This window comes from Trachymyrmex cornetzi, unplaced genomic scaffold (assembly GCF_001594075.2).
Source record: "Trachymyrmex cornetzi isolate Tcor2-1 unplaced genomic scaffold, Tcor1.1 scaffold26, whole genome shotgun sequence".
NCBI classification, from domain to species: Eukaryota; Metazoa; Arthropoda; class Insecta; order Hymenoptera; family Formicidae; genus Trachymyrmex; species Trachymyrmex cornetzi.
The window spans coordinates 718,735-739,065 of NW_017297270.1; positions in this window are offsets into that span (position 1 = coordinate 718,735).

Consider the following 20,331-nt stretch of genomic DNA (forward strand, 5'->3'; position numbering starts at 1 on the left):
TATGCTGTTAATTATACATATCTTAAACTTAAATAAAAAATTGTTATTAATAATTTCGTATTAAAACTAATTGTATCTTGTTTTTAAGACTATAAAGTTAAGACTATTATATAAATTATTTAAGACAAAAAATTTTTTCAATTTTTTAAGCCTTCAAGGTGGTCTAAATCTTATATATTTATAAGTGCTTTTTATATCAATATGTTTGTAATAAAAAATGTACCGTTTATATCACAGCCGTAATTTATTTCAGTGAGATAATCTTACAATATAATATAGACTATGGACGCAAAGTGTATCAAAAATATGTCAATCTATAGTTTTTTCTAAAACTTGCGTAGCCTATTTTCCTACGCGCGATCTCCTTGGATGTCCAATTTGCAGAGGTTCCAACGTTCAATTTTTCTCGTACAAAAACCATCTAATTCACCTATCATCTTCAACTTCTTGTACCTTTCAAGGTAAGCGACTCTCTCACAAGAGGTAGGCGAGCCCTCGTCTCTCGGCCTTACTATAGGGCTGACTCTAGCATGCGTTCGACCTTCTGCCCGCTCCTAAGATCCCCATAAGGTTGTTTATCTATTCGCTGCTTTTGGCATTTACCTCTCGAGTTTGTCCCAAGCTAGATCTACTCGTGGGACACGCACAGCTTAATGACCTCGGTCGTTAAGTTATACGTCGTCATAACTCACGCCTACTCGTTTCCTGTTCTCTGTGTCGCGGCACCGTTTACCGTCCATCTTACCCTCGCCGAGATGTTCTCCTGTTCATGTGAGAGCTAGACTGGTCGAATAAATCGAAGATGAAGTGGTTAACTATTTATTGACCCACTCGCTGTCCTTCTGTCGTACCTGTCTTATATACCCCTAATCGCCAGTCGAGTTGGTTCGCACCGCTTGTAAAAACTCACGTACCTAACGGTATCCGCGCCGCCTACAGCTGCGGTGAAATTACGCTCGTATAATCCTAATCGGTACATACCGTGCGTGCGAGGAGAACCATCTCGCGGAATGGTGAGAGCATATCGTTGAACTAAAAAGAGAGATGAAATCTCTCTCTCTCTCCCCTCTCAAGACAGGACGCTACTGTGCTTTTTATAATATCCTTGGAAGCCAGGACGAAATTTGTTCGAAGCTGCTCGAGCGTAACTGACTTGGGACCGGACTTGACGTGGACGGGTTTATTGCCCGCGACTGAAATGATACGCGACGTTGTTATGATATCCTGATGGGGTGCAGTCTGAGTTTGGTATCAAATGGCCGCCGACGAGTCACGAAGCAAAACGAGGATCGTCATCTTGCGCCGCAACAGTGAGAACAGCGATGGCACCGCTCTGCACCGTAGACACTTATTGGCAGAAATGGGCGGACTCATCCATTCGTGAATGTAGCGCGTTGACATCGCTATATCAATGACGACGTATTTATCATACAGACCGTCACGAAATCTTTAGATGAATTTTTTACGAATCCTATTGCTAATTTAAGTTCTGTTTTTAAACATTGCATTTTATCATGTAACATTATACGTATATCTCTATAAAATCAAGTCTCGAACTAAAATTCTATATTAAAGCAAAGTTTTGTTGAGATTATTTAATCAATCTATTCTTCGACAAGCTAATTAATTGAAAGTAAAAAAATTCTATTATTCAAGTAGGCGTCTCCCTATCTTTCCAACATCTGCTCTTGGTTCATTTGAAGAATCAGTAGTTACCGTCTTCCTGGGTATGCCATAGCTGAGAAAACCCGTCTTCTGATTCGGCTGCCTCCATCTTCTCGTGCACTCCTGATCAGCCGACAGTCCCACTTTCTTTCAAAGCCGCTGAAGCGGCAAATCTTTTTACCCTCCGGGGGATTAACAAAGGGCGGCCGATTAGGCACTCATGAGCGATCCTGAGGCCTGATGCGATCCCGATCTTTCTGGAACCGTCTTCAGGGACGAGTCCGCAACCCTTCGGGCGTACGCCCAGTACGCCGCCCGCGCCGAGAAACACACAGCGCACTGCGCAGGTCGATAATAGAATTAAGCTCGCGCTCGTGAGCGTATTTTATTCATTCGTGCCAAGCGCGTTGATTCATTTCTATTCCAACGCGATCGGATCACGTTGTGCTGCAATTTGCGTCGGACATTATAGAGAAATTAATCAAACTACTGAATTTCGCTTGTAAAGGGAAACTTTGAAGAGAGGAGATGGGAAAACATTAGCAGAATCATTATAAACGAATCGGGAACCTCTTCAGGAAAGACAGACTTATAAAATTCTCAACATAAATAAAAGAAGAAGTGCTGTATTCGGTCAAAACGGATCTCGGTACTTAATAATATCTTTGCGTGAATCTTACAATTCCAGCTCAAAAATACTATTTAGCAGCAACATTATAAGTTCATAATTTCAAATTGTACAATAATTGATTTATTTTTTATCATTTCTAAAGGTCGTCATTGATCTTATTTAATGTATCGTTCAATTAAAACAATTAAAATTTATAATTTTATTTATAATTATTTATAATTAAATTAATTTTTGACTCAAGAAAATACACTTTTGATACTTTAGTTTATTATTTACCAAGTGTGTTAATGTGTGTTTGTTTAATTTGGAGCTAACCACAGAAAGAATTGATTTACATTTTGACACACATGGAAGTTAAATAACAAAATGTTATTAACTCAAGGAACTGGATTACCATTGCTCTTTTGATGATATTTAACAGTGACCCAAACGCTTTTTTCGAAGATTGACATTTCTAACATTTTCAAAGTTACCTAATCTACCTGGCATATTTGAATACATTAGAATACTCTTTGACGTAAAGGACAACGTTAATTAGCGAATTAAATAATAACGACTAAAAGTTCACATAATGGCTTACCATACCATACCAAAGTGTGTCTTATATTTTTGAAATGTTCAACTATGACATATTTTATTTTTAATTCAAGATCTCACAATAAAGATCCGCTTTGGCTGAATATAATCTTTTTCGATTATTTGTGCTGTCATTATTCTATAGAGTTTTTGTTTATTAATAAAATTCTGTTGTGTGCTCTAAAATTAATATAATAACTCACAGATAAAAATTGAAATTGTCAATGCCAATCGTTATGCCGCGAGGATCACCATGTCGCGCATTGTAAACGGAATTGTAAATTAATTTACATTCCTCTCGCGAATAACGCGGGGAAGCTTTGCAGATATGTAGCGTTATCTTCCAGTTATCTTCGAGATACACGTCGCGCGTCTCGGAGGTGTGGCTCCTGAGGGATGAGTCCACTTTGCATAGTCCTATACTTCCCTGATCGCAGGTGTTTCGTATTACACGTGGCCGTAATCCCTGGAACACCCTGGACGACGTCGACGCGGACATTAACGACCGGCGGCGGCGTCGGGCACGACCGAGACGGGACCCGTGGGAATCCTCGTTCATAATTGATGCTCGGACGTTCGATAAAATTAGCATATTATTAGCATATTAATAAGAAAGACTGCGACAGCGGCCAGGATAGTAGGATGAAACCGCAGGAGAACCCGTGTGCCGCCGTGGTTCCTGCGGCCGACGCCGTCGGCCGAGGATCCTTCGAGCCTCCTCAGGCACTCTGCATCCCTGATGGCCGAGTCTCCGCATTTAGAACTCAATGGAGCGAAACTAATTGCCGTCATTATGACACCATCGCGAATCCCGCTGGCAAGCACGAAGACCACGATGCACGGCGGAACCGCGCTTCGATGCACACGTAAACGCATACACGTGCCACGTGCACACACAACGCAATCCGCATAACTCCGTTATCTCTCTTCAAAACCCGCGTTTCCACTTTTCAACGCGCTCGTTACTCGACTTATCTTTATTCAATCCTCCCTTTCCAAGCTTATATTTTTTAATCTTTTACATACAATTTTTCTATTCAAAGAATACATTGTTAAATTTATGATGTTAAATTATATTCGATTTGAGTTGTTTTTAATCATTTATTTTTTATAGGCCGCCACTGCTCCTATACTCGATAAGTTGTTAATTTACCTAAAACAATAGAAATAATTTCAATTATCCTTTTCCAAAAAAACTCATACTTTTATATAATTTTTTTTCAAAGAATATACTGCTAAATTTAAAACGTTAAATTATACTCAATTTGAGTTATTTTTAATTATTTCTATTGGTTGTCATTGTTCCTATTCAATATGTTGTTAATTTATATTATTTATAACTATATAGAACAAGAGTTAAATAAATTCAACTATTTCTTTCCAAACTCGTATTTAATATAAAATTTATTCAAAAAATACTATTGAATTTATATCAAATTATATTCCCTTTAATTTAAGTTATTTTTAATCATTTTTAATATTTTTATAAATTGCTCGTATTCAATATATAATATGTATTGTTATTTCAACTAAAACAATAAAATTAAATAATTTAACTCAAGAAATGTTTTAAATTTGACTCAAATTTAGTTTTAAAAAATTTAGTTAAAGGACGTTGTTTTTTTTTTAAATTAAGCAATTTACAAAAATGGATTGATTTACACTTAATTACGTATAAAAAATAACAATGTTATTTTCAACTTCCGTATATGTTAAAATGAAAATCAATCCATTTCAGTGGTTGAATTGCTTTATATGTAAACAACGCCCATTAACGTATGCATTTAATAAATAATAAAACAAATATAAGTCAAATTCATTTTATTACATATACAAAATGTTATTTTTTACTACAAAGTTACTACATCAATCCTTTGATATCTAACAGTGTAACAAATTGCGAAACGTCATTTTTAACAAAAAGAGAAATGCTGTGTATGCAGTTTAATCACGCAACCACATATTTCGCGGCATTTGTTAAACGTACGTTAATTATCAATAAAGCCGAGCGCTGCAAATATTCCATGCAAATCGTGACAAAACGTGATTTCGGAGAAATGTAAATGCCAGCTTTTTCCGTCGGCAAACTCCGCGATGATGATGGTCTCCTGTTAGCACGGATATCACTTTTCATTTTTTTCATATCTCATCATCGGGTTTCTGTGGTTTGAGGCGGAACGGAGTATAGACAGAATGGATAGAATGGCCCTTTTTGCTATCTTACGGACCCTTTGGTCAGCTGATCTTATTTCTTTTACCTGACAACAGAGTAAACAAAGGGAACTGTCACGCGTGATGCATTACGTGCATTATGGTAAAAAGATTGAAAAAACTCGTCTATATATCATACATTTTGCATAGATAGAAATAACAGCTGATCGGATTATAAAAATTAATTCAGTGACAGCCTGCAATATCATTTTTCTAACGCTTTCACGGGAATGTGAGATAACACTTAAGCGTAAAAATCAATTACACGCGATTTTGCGACACACACACACACACACACACACACGAAGCCACCCTGACAATGAGAATTGAACGAGCCCTCGAGGCTCGAGCTCGCCGAAAACGAAGCACGTTACCCTTTCGCGAAGGGCTGCGATCCTGGTCCGTCGTGTATCGCTATTCGCTCTCCAGCTTCCATTTACGATTGTCGTTTCGCTTGCATAACAAGTTTCATCACAATGACGCGTTTCCCTCCACGGCCTCGTACGCTTCGAGCCGAGATACATTCCTGGTAGGAGACGTATCGCGATAATCTGAGCCCGGTTTTTGGCGTTTAGCACTTGCTAGCCTCCCGCAGGGAGTCTCCGGTGATACTCTCCACCACGTGTATCGGAGACGGACATTCCAGTTCCTCGCGCTAATGCGATCCTGTCTCTCCGTGTTTCGCGAAAACGTCGACGGCATCGCGCTCGAGGAGAAAGAGTCCATGTAACGGATGCGAGGAAATTAGTTTGCGCGGTTTCGCGATCGAATAAACATATATGTAAATTACACGAGTGGCTCGAGACGACGTGATCTCGCGACGCTGACAAAAATGCGCCGCCCCGAGCGAGACGCTGAAATGCCGCGGCGTGAAACGAGACGCGAGATCTCGCGACGCTGAGGAGGCGTATAGGAACGGAGACGCGAATTATGACGGGAGAAAAGCGCATCGATGCCATATTACATGCGCAGTGTAAACAACTCCGTTACATCGGCATAGCAGGAGAATAAACGGACCGAGGAGGTGACAGGGCGGGAAATCGCGAACCAGAGGCACATATTATCGCGAAGCAAGAAGGTAGCGTTGTGTCATATCATCTATTTATTATTACGTACACAGTTGATTCCGAGTAAAGACCAGCGAGCAACTTTACAGGAGGACGGTAATGCGAATGTATTATTTTTTCTGAAATAATAATCACAATGTGTGTGTGTGTGGTGCGTTGCGAAATGTGCGACAATCACGCACGTTGCACGTATCGTCTTAACGTCTCATTATTTCTTGCAATTTCGATATTTTAATATTAACAGTGGTATTCGCAAGCGATATTTGAGACAGAGTTTTTTTTCATCGATACCTAATTGCGACGAGAAATACTCGACATCGAAATTCTCAAATCACGATTGTATTAATCGAATTAATCAGTGATTATAAATATTATGATGAATAACAAAGTTAAAAGGAATCTAAAAGGATAAATTCAACTAAGGGAAACATCGTAGATAGGGCGATTCATATCTCTCATATGTCGCAAGATAGGGGAGCAGAATATACAGGAGTTACGTTATGATGCGAGCACATCATATTTTCATGGTGCGTGATATCTTCATACGGCAAGATTCTCACTTGCCATTATACGTCATGCGTGTCCAAATGACTTTATATAGAAAACATGTAAATCTTTAAATATTTTTCATCTTTGACAATATTTACTTTGTAAAAATAAACTAAATTATTCGGCATATTGTTACATTATTTATAATTATTATAATCGGATGTGTCTTGAAAGTTTTTATATCACAAAATAAGGCTTTTATTAAAATAAAGTACAGCAAAACTGTATAATTTCATGTGGTTCACGTATCATGATTATTCTGAAAAATTAAATAAACTATAAATGTTAGCAAATACAGAAAAATATGAGTGAATTAAAAAATACTGCTGTTATTCAGTCAGTTTTGCACTAAAGTTTGCAATTTGTGAATATTTATTTCAGCACAATAAATATTTGCATTTATATGACATAAATTGCATCCGTAAAATGATTTTTTTTTCTTAAATATATATGTAATCACATAAAAAATGTATAATAATAAAATATAATATCTGATAATTTTATTATTATATTTATTTTTGCTTTATTATATATATAATAGATTTAAATAGATAACAATAAAAGACGTATAACCTTGGATAAAAAAAATAAAATGTACGGACGGAAAAAGCATAGAATTTTATATTGAAAATAATAAAAAGTATAAATTATAATCTTTTTTTAGAAAAGATTTTCCATAAATGAGCAAATATATTCATCCTGAAGGATTCGCAATGTCCTTTATCTACCTTTAAACTGTGATAAAATCCTGATCAAAATGCGTGGGTCTGTTTCTACAGATCCAATTTTCCAAGATGAATTGTTTTTATTTGTGGTTGTGAATAAAAATCTCTTTATATATCACAACTCGTACAGATCTATAAACTCAGATTTTTTACTTTTTTATTCTTTCCAATCGGCAAATTTCGAATAATTATTTTACAAGAAATCTAAGCTTTAACGTAATAATGTGATGTACAATTGCATTTGCATGTCATATCATGTGGCTTTCAACGTTTCGATATTCATATAGTACAATATCGAAAATGTAAAATTTAATAATTCAGAAATTCTGCATAGCTGTAATTCATAGAGATGTTTCTTCTCGAAACACGTCGATACACATTCGTGCTGTATCGTGCCTTTTGATCTTTTATCCTTAATGTAATGTAGTATCAGGCATGCAAAGCTCGGTAAAAGAGTATCGCTAATTTCTGTGATACTCTTGAACATCGAGACGTATGAGAAAAGAACAATGTTACTGAAGTATTTAAAAATTTAGTTAGACACATAGGTCCGAACATAATTTCCTAAACGATCAAAATTATGTAGGAGACTAGAGCATGATGAGAAATTGACATTCTATATACTAGCTCGAGCGTTCTACATAATTATTTTAACCTTCTACCCATGTTCGGATCTTTTTTGACCCAAGCGTTTTTAAAAAATTCTCGTGATATTATTGTATTATCAACAAAAAGATAAAGTTTTGAATATGATAAATGATATATGATATAAACACGGGTAGAGGGTTAATATATAATCCAATAATATTATTTTTTTAATTCATATTTAGCTAAATTTTTAGACATTTTAGCTTCAGCAAAATTGTTATTTTCATATAATTTTCCAAAGTAGGACTATTCCTTTCTCTCGTGAGCCCTTAGACCTTTTACCATCCATATATATAAACACTTTTGAATTCATAATATCAAATTATACCCAATTTATTTTTAATTACTTCTGTGATAAATCGCCAGTATTCCTACTCAATATATCGTTAATTTAATTGGAACAATGGAGTTAAATAGTTTAACTCAAGAAATGTACACTGAGAAAAATGACGTTGGATTAAATAGTAATTTTGATGGAAAATGGACAAATCAGAATTTTCTGATTAAGTCTATTAGAATTCTAGTTGAGATAACTAGAATTCTGATTAATATAATTATTCTGAGTATCAATCATAAAACTTTATCTTTAGGATGAAAAGTGAAAAGTGAAAATTTTAACCATTGAAGTTAATGGAGAAATTTTTCACTTTTCACTTTTCATCCTAGGAAAAAAGTTTCATGATTGATACCCTGATAAAAATAAGAATATTAGTAGATTTTACCAGAAATATTGTATCAACCAGAATTTCGGTTATCTCAATTAGAATTTTAATAAATTTAATCAGAGAGAGAGAGAGAGAGAGAGAGAGAGAGAGAAGATTCGTTTATTTTCAACCAGAAAATTTTTTTCAGTGTATATATTAATAAATCAACTAAATACGAGAAGCGTCAATTACGATCAAAGTTAAATGTTAAATTGATACATACGAGTATACATATATGTATTTTAAATAAATATATATCTTAATATAAATATATATTATTTTAATATTAATGTGATTCAAATTAGTTTTTTATTTACTAAGTGTATATACATTAATATGAACTTTTATTTACTTTGAAACAATTTGATAGGAATGGATTGAGTAAATATGGTTCTTTTTTTTCACTATACGTTTAAAAATAATACACTTTAACATACTTGGAAATTAACACTAATTAATGTTATAGAATGCTTCCGTTTACATTTCGCCTTTTATAACGATCTTTTTACACTAAAATGTTATAAGAAATCTATAAAAATCAGGTGAATTCCGTAAATTCGTGAATCAAAAAGACCTGCTTCGCAAAAAACGCACCTGCATCGCGTTCTCCCATACTACGCCCTTCGGTCTTTCGATGTAACGTAGTACCAGGAATCCAAAATTCGAGGATCGTACTAGCGAAAGGCAAGTCAATATCTTGAGACTCATACATCCGACAAAGCGGAGCGTGAGGGAATAGCAGTCATTGGCCTCTGAAAACTCGTTTGGTCTCCGCTCGCTGACCGATCGTTCCTCGCGATCGGCGCGGCGCAGTGCGCTGCGCGGTAAAGAGAAGGGAAGGCAGCAAGAGCAGCTGCCGCAGCGGTGACGGTGGCGGCCCTTGACACGACCCTTACGAGGGCCGCGTACGAGAGCGAGATCGCGACGGGCGCGAAGGAAGAGTCGGGCAGAAGGAAGAGGAGGGGAGGGGAGGAGAGAACGCGAGAGAGACGGAGTGATACGTTCCAAGGCCAAACGAGCTCCAGCCGACTTCTGGGATCCTGCTAAAAATGCGTGGGCGCGGTCTCCCCGAGGGCTGGCCGAGGCCGTCGAAGGTCGCACCCTTTTTCGAGCGGCTCGCGCGCCCGGCCCTTCCGTCCAACCTCGCGACTCGCGACTCCCAGTCCCATGCCGTGCCGGCCGGGCCGACCAGCTTCACTTCCCGCGAGCCACACCGCCGTCGATCGCACTCTCCTCCTTTCGCGTCGTCCGCGCGAGCCTTCGGTGCCGCGAGGTTGGTCCAGCCGGCTCCCTTCGCCCTATCCTCGCCACCGATCCCCCAACACTGGCACCCGTTCGCCCGTTCCTCCGACACCGAACACACATACACACGTACACGTATTCGCAGTAGCGGATCCTCTTACAGGCGCGAGACGTGTGCTGAGATCTTCGAGGCGCCTGAAAATCTTCTGTTTTATGAAAGACCTGTTCTTTTTACCTTTTTGCACAATTCATCTTTTCTCTTTTTTTCTCCCGTGTGAAAAGGAAAGACCGAAATCTGAACTGATGTTCGGCTAAAAAGAATTAACTAAGATTTATAAATTGTTCGCGAAATAATGATGTCTCGTGACTCTCTTGTGACTATTATCGCGATAATTTTGTTTCTGAAAAAAAAAAAGTAAAAATTGTATCTCGGCTCAAATTGCTCACCAAGTATCTTCTATCAATCTTTGAAAGTAATGAACGTTCTTCTCTATTTTTGCGATTTATAAAAATGTTCATGTTTTATTTAAAAGTCTTGAAATTAGATGGCACACGGGTATCCGATCACCAAAATCCATCACTGCCTACACGTTCGTCTGTACGTACACAGACACACTTTTGGGCGATTCACACGCATGCTCATCTACCCTATCCTGGAACCTACCCACGGTGTTCCGCGTTGGGACACGACCAGCAATGCGCAATGCGCGCTGCGCGATTCATTATGGGTTTCTGGAAGGGGCTTTTCATCCCCCTGTGCCAGCGGCAGTTTCAAGGGGTGCAGCCCGCGTGTTTACGCATGCTGAAAGGACGATCCGTGTCGCTCGACCTGGGCGAGGGTAAGCGGGAGGGCTGGTCTTTAGCATCCCCGGGGTGGCGACTTTGTAGGATGGGTCAATCGATTGTAAGCCACGAGAGACGCTCGTACGGGGGTTGAGAAAACCGCCACAACCCTCGGGAAAGCAATGTCGATTAACAGCCGGCAGCTACAAACTGCATTCCTCTACCTTTTGATCTCTCTTGACGTGTATTTATACACGGAGAGAATTTTCTTTTAAAATTTACCCTGAAAATATAGTGATTGTGGTACAATACAATATTTTAAAGATTTTTACCATGCACTTTAGTAAAATTGATCAAACTTATTTTATACTTTATTGTAGTTTTATTAATGAATGAGAGAGATTTATATTAAAATTCTTCGAAATACAATGTTGTCTCACATATTTTCAGGATAAATTCTAAGAAAAAATTCTCTCCGTGTATCATGATTAAAACCCTACAGATTTTACTACAGACTTTAATGTCTTTTAATTGGATTATACAATATTATAAGTATAAAGCTTTTTAACATGCATTTATAAAAGCACTTTTTATCAAATTGTGTCTCTCTTGAGAGAAAATATAATCACAATTACTATAATTTAATGGTATATTTATGATCATTTTTGGCCAATTATATATATTTTTGATATAATTATTATGACTAACGTTATATATAGCAACAATAACTATAAAAATGGAATTTTCAATCACAATTTGATCATGTAATTATAGTCACAAATATCAAACACACTTTTCTCTCAGTATAATCTGTACTTAATTATATACTTACTTATTATATAGTACATATTTTATTTTTATTATAGTATATTTTATACTTATTATAGTATATCATTTTACTTATTATATAATATATATACGTGTGGAAAATATTTCATAATGTAGAATTTTAATTAATTTTTTTAAGTATTTAAACTAGATTTTGACTAATGTTTCCACATAAAAACTTTTATATACAAAACAATAACGTTGTGTATACGTGTGCGTGTGTGTGTGTGTGTCTGAAATACTATCTTTTACGCGACTAACATCAAATGTGAGTAGAATTCCAGAGATCTTAGACCGGTATTCATAGTCGATTCTTATTTTAAGAGTGTCTTATAAGTAACATCTCAAGATATTAAGGCGAGTTGTCTAATTGGTTCATGACATCTTAAGACTGTACTTATAACGGTCTTATATTAAATATACGATCCAACTATGAATACCGGCCTTAGAATCCACACTATTTCAAGAGCACACTGGACACATTATACACAGTCCAGTCAGCACAGCAGAAACGCGCAAGAGCAATCAAGATATCGCACCAATATTACAACGGTATTGCTGCTTGAAGAGCTAGGAGAACATGAGGTACAATTCTCTTTTGACATCACATCTATTACATTGCGCGATATATGTATAATAGATATACATATACATATGTATACTTCACAGCGATATACGTTGCTTTATTCAACGCGTGCAAATTCAACGTGAAATTCCTGCTAATGGTTGAAATATTCGATGTAGCGAGGAAATATCTTCTGTTAACTTATTACGGTATGATTAATGTCATACATCATGCTAAATATCAGCTTAATATTTTGAACAATTATCCATTACATGTCAATGCTGATGATCAAGAAGACAAGGTGGATTACATTGCATAAAACCGAGGCAACGTAACGTTATAGATGGAAAATCCATCCTGTCGCAGCAGAAACACACATGAAAAGATTTTCTGCAGAAATAGAGACACGTGTGTTTTTTTAAGTTTACAATATTAATTTATACCTAATATTTAAGTAATTTTTAATCATATCTAAAAATCACCACTTGTAAATATATCGTTAATTTAAAACAAGAGAGTTAAAGAATTTAACTCAAGAAAATTTATCGATTCAAATTTAATTTATTATTTACTAATTTGGACATTGCTTACTTTAAAACTCAGCAATTCAACTACAAAGATGGAAAAATTTATGTTATAATACATACAAAAGTTAAAAATAACAAAATATTATTTTTATCTCAAGGGATCGATGTACCGTTGCTCCTTTGATGTCTAAAGTCAGTGCAACTACGCAATATGGTGCAACAAGTAGTAATACAAGTGTCATAAACCATGACATGGCGTTAATTAAACTAGCGAAACCATTAAATCGTTCTCATATTGTCGGTGAAGCGATCGATGTATTTTCGACAGTCATCCGACACGACGACGACGGACATATGTTCGTCGGACGGGACGTTCGTGCTCGACTATATACGCAACAAAATGTACCGTGATTCGCGACAGATCTCAATCGGACATTAAAGGTCCAGCTCGCCAATTGGCGCCGTCTTCCGCTGGTTCATCGGCGGATGATCAGTTCCTTGGGGTTTCTGTGTTCCTGTTCAAAGAGCGGGGGCGGCTCCCGCGGAGGGCAGGCCGTCAAACTCGCGGGGCGGAACCCTGACATGAAGAGGCGGTGCGGAATCGCGTGCCGGCACATCGCGATATAATTTTATAAAGAATATACGTATTCTTCTTTCGCGATCGAAAGGTCACCTCGCGGAGGGAAAGTCCAGGTCGTCGATCGGCGCAGGAGAATCAAGGCCGAGCGCTAAGTATCGGGTGCGTTTGGCGACGACGAGGCTCGAAATCGCGACGATCTCCTGGGCGAAAGGCCGAGAAAGAGCGGAAACGCCCAAAGGTTAAGGTGTATGCCGTGTGACGGCACAGATATACGCCCAGAAGACACGCCGTAGGAGGCCCTTCTCGATAGGTGAATAAGCCGCGCTCTGATTACAGCGATTAGGCCACAACATTCTCTTGGGCGTAGCGCGATCCGGTGCTTGAACAACGTGGAAAACGGACATTGGAACGAACTCGCGTCTGCCGAGTTTCAATTGGAAATTATTAGTTTCTTTCTGCAGCTGCGGTGCGGTTGTACGTTTTCACAGAGGTTTAATACTTGATCCTGCTTGCACGTGCGCGTGATTGAATATACAGCCTTGGCCAAAATTATAAAAGCACAAAGCGTCCTTACAAATTGATGTAAAGGTTTTATATTAATGAAAAATAAATTAGCACACTTTGAAAAATAATATTTATTTTTATAACAATTTTAATGTTTTATCAATTTTTCTTTGGATTTTATTTTAACCTCCTGTTCCATGCAAGAAAAACAATAAACTGAATGCTGTATATTTATGGCCAAAATGAAATTATATTATAATAATAAAATTGGAAATATAAGACCGTTTATGTGAGTACATTTCCTAAATATGAGAAGCGCCACTAGACTATCAAAGTTAGTATTGAACTAATACATGTACGCGTATTCTTTAAATGAATTTATCTCAAAAATAGAATTGCGCGCCATTACTATATATATTACTTTAAAAAATTATAATATATAAAGTATAAAATTATATTATATTATATCATATTATTACTATTTATATAATTAAATATAATTACATTTACGTCTCGAAAAAAATGAAAATTTGAAATAAAACGATAAATATATAATAATTCCTATGAAAGATACTTCAAGAACAATTCGATATATTTGATGTTAACTTTATTTATTTTTACTAATGGGAACGTGTCAAATTACATTTGTGTAGCATAATAGGTATACAAAAAGCAGTCTCGCATTTGAATGTAGATTGTAGATGAATGACGGGGATGACAAAGCAGTGAGGACTGTTTTCACCCTAACGGCGAATCACCCGCCGATGATTCAAGCCATTAACCACCGCACCGCCCCTTGGTGGGGACTAGCAGTCGGCCTCATGCCATCCCCTATTTCAACACCCCCTAATTCGAGGGTCGAGCGACCACCTCTGCACCTTCCATGTCCACCTGATCGACTTGTTTACTCTTGTATTGTCTAAGATCGGTCACAGATCATCAAACGTCATTCACTTTCGCATCCTCATCGACAGACAATCGTATCGATCGGTCGCTGGCGGACCAGTCATCGTCCCGAGAAAGCGAAACGATTTATGCTCGCCTACCACTCTTGTATGGTGTCCAATGGCGGTCCACAGCGGTTCATGGTATCCTGATATAGTTGGGTCGCGAATGTGTTCAAGGGGTTTCTCTCCTCTGGAGCGACCCCAACTGAATGCCGACCGTGACCTCAATCGATTCGATGACGCTCGAATATACATATATACGATGTAATGCCGAGACGCTACGCCTCGGACACGCCGCAGATGCCGATAAAATCAACGTGCGAGCAACGGACGTTGCGCGAATACGGACGATCATACCCATAATGGGTACGTATGAATATTAATTACACCGCAGGTGACAACGTCCAGGCACCCATCAGCCCACAGGAGGTCTTCAGACGCCCAAGCCGAACAAGGCGCCAACCCTAAAAACCCTTCGATATAACCGTAAAAGTAAAAGATAATCGTATGATCGAATGGAAGATGTTAAGGATGTTTTAGCTATAATATGAGCTGAAAATATCAATCAAAACAATCAGTTAAAAAAATCTAATATCGACCAATATCATTCAAAAAATTTGAATAACATACAGTATTAAATTCATAACGTCAATAATTAAAATTTTACATAAGAATCGAAATAAACAAAAAAATTAAACATCTTTCAAACTAATAAGAGGATTCTGCTTCAATTGTACCCAGACGTAATAATAGAACAATCTATAAAATTTTTATATTGTTTTTTTTTAGATACGAGTATATGATACATATAAACATTTATATGGGATTAGTTCATTATATTGGATTCAGAAAACTTTATACTTATACTGTTAATACGTATAGAGATTTACATAAAAATTCGGATGCGATTAAAAAATTTAACATTTATTAAGATTAAAGAAACAGGATTATTTATTTGAATAAATCAACTATAAATATGAAAAAGCGCTACTTACGATCAAAGTTAGATGTTATTCTAACATATATATTGTACATATATGCGCTTAACAAATTACATAATTCACCAGTGTTTATAACATTATTCTTAAATGTAATTATAATGCAGTTTTAACTATTTAAATTATTGATTTTACTATAAAAATTATTTTCAGAGTGAGCATCTCTCATCTCAAGATTTAATTTGACAAAAGCTTCTAATAATCAATTATATAAATTGAATAATTCCACGAGTAAATATGTCTGCAACAAAATAATCTCATTAATTTACAGTTCCTTTTATAGCTGCAAGAGCGCAAATAAAATATTATCTTTAAAAGATAACAAGATTATCAGTAGTTTATCAGATAATTATTAACATTAAATAAAGAATATTCTTACTAGATGTTTATTAGCATCAAAAATTATTAAATTGCTTGTCAATTTAATAAAGTGTTATTACTCTGGTTCTACTCATAATGGTATTTCAAAATCGAAAAATACGACGCTCAATATACAGAATCAGATTACGTAAAAATTCACGCAAGAAATATTAAAGCACAAAGATTCTGCATTGATCGCGGGAATACAAAACTTTTCATATTTAATTAAATTATATTAAAAAACCCCACAAAACACTTATCGCGCGATTTTCCATGAAAGCAATGCCTAAAACGTGATGTCGACTACTCCGAGATACAAATATTCGAGATACGCGATTCACGTGGCCGACACATATTAATGCAGCCGCCCAACCCAACGACTCAGCGTATATTTAGCGTATTACTCAAGGCGGTGCAGTTTCTTTAGCGCGATGTCATCGACCTTGAGAGAGCGTGGGTTCTCCCGTGCCGAAAGCGGCGAACCGGATTTCTCGCGCGGATGTTACCCTGTGAAAAAAGCGTGGGTGGAATCCCGACGAGGTAAACCCTTTCGCTCCAACCCTGTCGGCCTCGGAGAAGCATCGCGTTGTCGACGTTCTCCTCCTCATCCTCCTCTTTCTCTTCCTCCTTCTGCTCCTCCTCTTCTCGTCTAATTGCGTCCTCGTTCGGACGAGGCGTCCGGGAGAAACGATAGTTTCCGAGGAGCGAGAGTGGCGATCAGAGCAGCATGAGTCCCCAAGGACGACGATCAGGCGGCCATCGTCGTCGACGATCGACCGCGCGCGAACATACCGGGAATACGAACGAACGAAGCGCTATGAGCGCGCGACTTCGACGCGACGCGACGCGACGCGACGCAACTTTCTCGCACGGGATGCTCGCCTGCTGCGAATATGTGAATATATTTTATTCAACCCTTTCCCTCGGGCACGGGATTAAATTATTCCCGCCGCGGGGTTGCCGCCATCGATTTGCTTTCCTTGTCGCAACCACGAGAAGCGTTCCTACGTCGGAAGAATAGCTTGTCATAAAGGCTTGCCATAAACGTGCCTTGTTCGTCTTTTAAAGGAAAAGAAAGAGAGAGAGACAAATGAGTTGGTAGGACAGTTTATATATTTTATTATTAAATTATTTTATTGCAAAGTAATATAAAGTAAAGCGTAACAAAATAATAGAAATCTTATTACAAATTTAATAAAATTTAAAATTGTAGAAATATTTTATTTTTTAGAATAATTTTAAGTAAAATTAAAAAATAATTTGAGGGATAGTTATATATAACATTATATTAAATTAAATGAAAAATTTTAAATAGCATATAAAATAAATAAATAGAAATAGAGAATGAACAGTAGGTAGGTACATATACAGAGAATGTAATAATAAATAAAGTTTTTTTTATACATATATTAATGTATTATTTTGTACAAGACTATATATATATATGAGTAAAAAAATATTTTAAAAAACGCTAAAATTCAGAAAGTATAAAAGTAATAACGCAACAGCACAATTATAACTTTTCATTACGATTAAAAAAACGTATTTATTAAACACATTATTCTTACAAAGAACAATTTATGAATTTAATAAAAGTAAAAAACGCGCTCTAATTAATATAATTAAAATTGGCGGATAAAATGACGTAATTCCGACCTAATCATTAGAATTAATATTTATAGCTAGGAAAGAGTCTCTCTCACAAGTAATTTAATGATATTCAATAGAAAATCAATCAAAGGTCGCGACTATTAATTTCATTGGAAAAAACTCGAGCATTGTTCGTGCATTCGCAGAGTTTCGATTATTCCTTACGATTAGTTCGATCTCGTACGAGCAAGGAGAAAGCTTTGACGGCTTAAAAAATGATAAGACGAGACGACGCAATACGACAATAGTATATTTCGGAAAGACGACGACGAGGTCGACGTTGCGCGCGGTGCGTGTGCGTGATTACCGTGACGGCGTGACGGCGCGGCGCCACTACCACGACGGCGAGGCCCTCGGGGAATTTCGTACGACCACCCGGCCGCTTCTGCTAGCCTGGGAACGGGGGATCAAACCAATAGACTGCCGATAGCCCTTCCGATTATCGGGACGATTGATACCAACGCATATCACATTGCACCTCCCTATCGACGACGGCCGATCGAACGGTCATCTTCGTCGAGGACGAACTCAAGAAAACCCAGCGTCTTCCTCGTCAGGATTCTTGCCTGTTCCTCGTCCGTGTAATAATGCACAGAGAAACCGATCGATGAAACATCTACAGGCCCTCTTCTCATCCTTTGTAAAGGTTGGCGTCCTGACAACTGGTGATTAACGTCACACATGATTGCCCTGACGAATCGAATGTGTTAATTATAACATCTGATATTCGATAGCACCACTCGATCGTTAAACCGGTTTCGGCAGCTTAGCTGGCGAGATGATTCTTGGGAAGTGTCGAGGTCGAGAACCATGAATAAATTTGAAATAAATGATGATTTAAAATTCATTTTGGCTTTAATTAAAAATAGAGAAGTATTAATTGATCAGATGTGACTATACTGAAAAAAGAAGTGTTTAATTTTAAGATATTAAAATGTTTTGTTCTGTCTCCATTTTTTAAACACTTAAAGATGTTTTAGTTTTAAAGATTTTCAATAAACAAAACACTATGTGTTTGGATTTAAAATACATAGGGTTTTCAATTTGAACACATAGTGTTTCGTTTATTGAAAAAGTTTAAAACTAAAACATCTTTAAGTGTTCAAAAAATGGAGACAAGAACAAAACATTTTAATATTTTAAAGTTAAACACTTCTCTTTTCAGTGTATGAATATTTTAATTGTTTTATTATTAGAAACAGTATTTTAAATTATCTCAATTATATATATATATACATATAATCTTTTTTTACTTACACAAAGATTATACTAATCTTTTATACACAAAGTAGGCGATTTACTATAAAGATTTCATCACAAACGTTGACTTTTGAGAAAGAGTATAAAAATTCTATAAAAGACTTTCTAAACATTGTCGTAAAACAGAGATTACTAATGTGTGAATACTAATTTAGAATTCATAAAAGATCAATCAAAAATTGAGAAAAATATGCGATTAATGTCCATTTCTATCAATGTAGCTTGATCTCGGTTGAACTAATCTTTATGTTTTTCTAATTCTTTTCTAATTGTAAAAATTACAAAAAATGAAGAATCGATTAAACCGAGATTAAAGTTAATCTATATTAGTAGAAACGAACACAAGTGCGACTATGAATTTTATATTAGTATCTTAATTATTTTGTAGTCAGGAACAGTATGCTAAATTATCGTAATAATGATATAATTTCTTCTTTTATCATGTACATGAGGACTGCTTATCTTTTGCATAGAAAACAATTATTTACTAGAAAGATCTAATCACAAATACGTTAGCTTTTGAAAGTCTATAAATTCTTTAAAAGCGTTTTCTAGCATTGCCATATAACAGAGATTATTATCTAATAAATGCTAATTTAGAATTTATTAAGCTTCGATTAAAATCGAAGAGAATATGCGATCAAGTGTAACTGTGAAATTTATATTAGTACTTACCTTAATTGATTTACAGTTAGAAAAATAGATATCTTAAATTATCACAACAACTATGTCATTTCTTTTTTTTTTTGCACCACGATTATTTATCTTTTATGCACAAAGCAGGTGATTTATTAGAAAAATCTAATAACAAACGTTAGTTTTTAAAAAAGTGTATAAATTCTCAAATTAAGACGTTTACTGGACATTGACATGTAAGACAGATTTGGAAATGATATACCGTTCGGTGTGTTTGTATTTCTCCGAGTGTTCGCTCGCTCCGCCTAAAGCAGTTACCCAAAATAGAAAGCTCCCGTGGTAGGTCCGCGGAATCCCCTGTGGGGATTACCTGGCGCGTTCGGGCACGCAAACAAATCAATAAACCGAATGGCGAGGGTTCGTGGATATCGAGGCTCTCCTGGCTGCTGTCCATCTGCCATCCGGTGGGATCGAGGGGCGGTCTCGGGGCCAACGACCTCTCACCGAATATTAGGAAACCTTCTGCCGCTTCATGGTGCCCCTGTCGCGATGTGTGGCTCGAAGCACTTGAAAGACTAACTCTTTCCTTCTGTCTTAGCGATCGTTCTCATATGTGAAGGCGGCGCAGCGACCGTGCGACGTGGAACCGAGGGGTCGAGCCATCCTCCCCCAGAG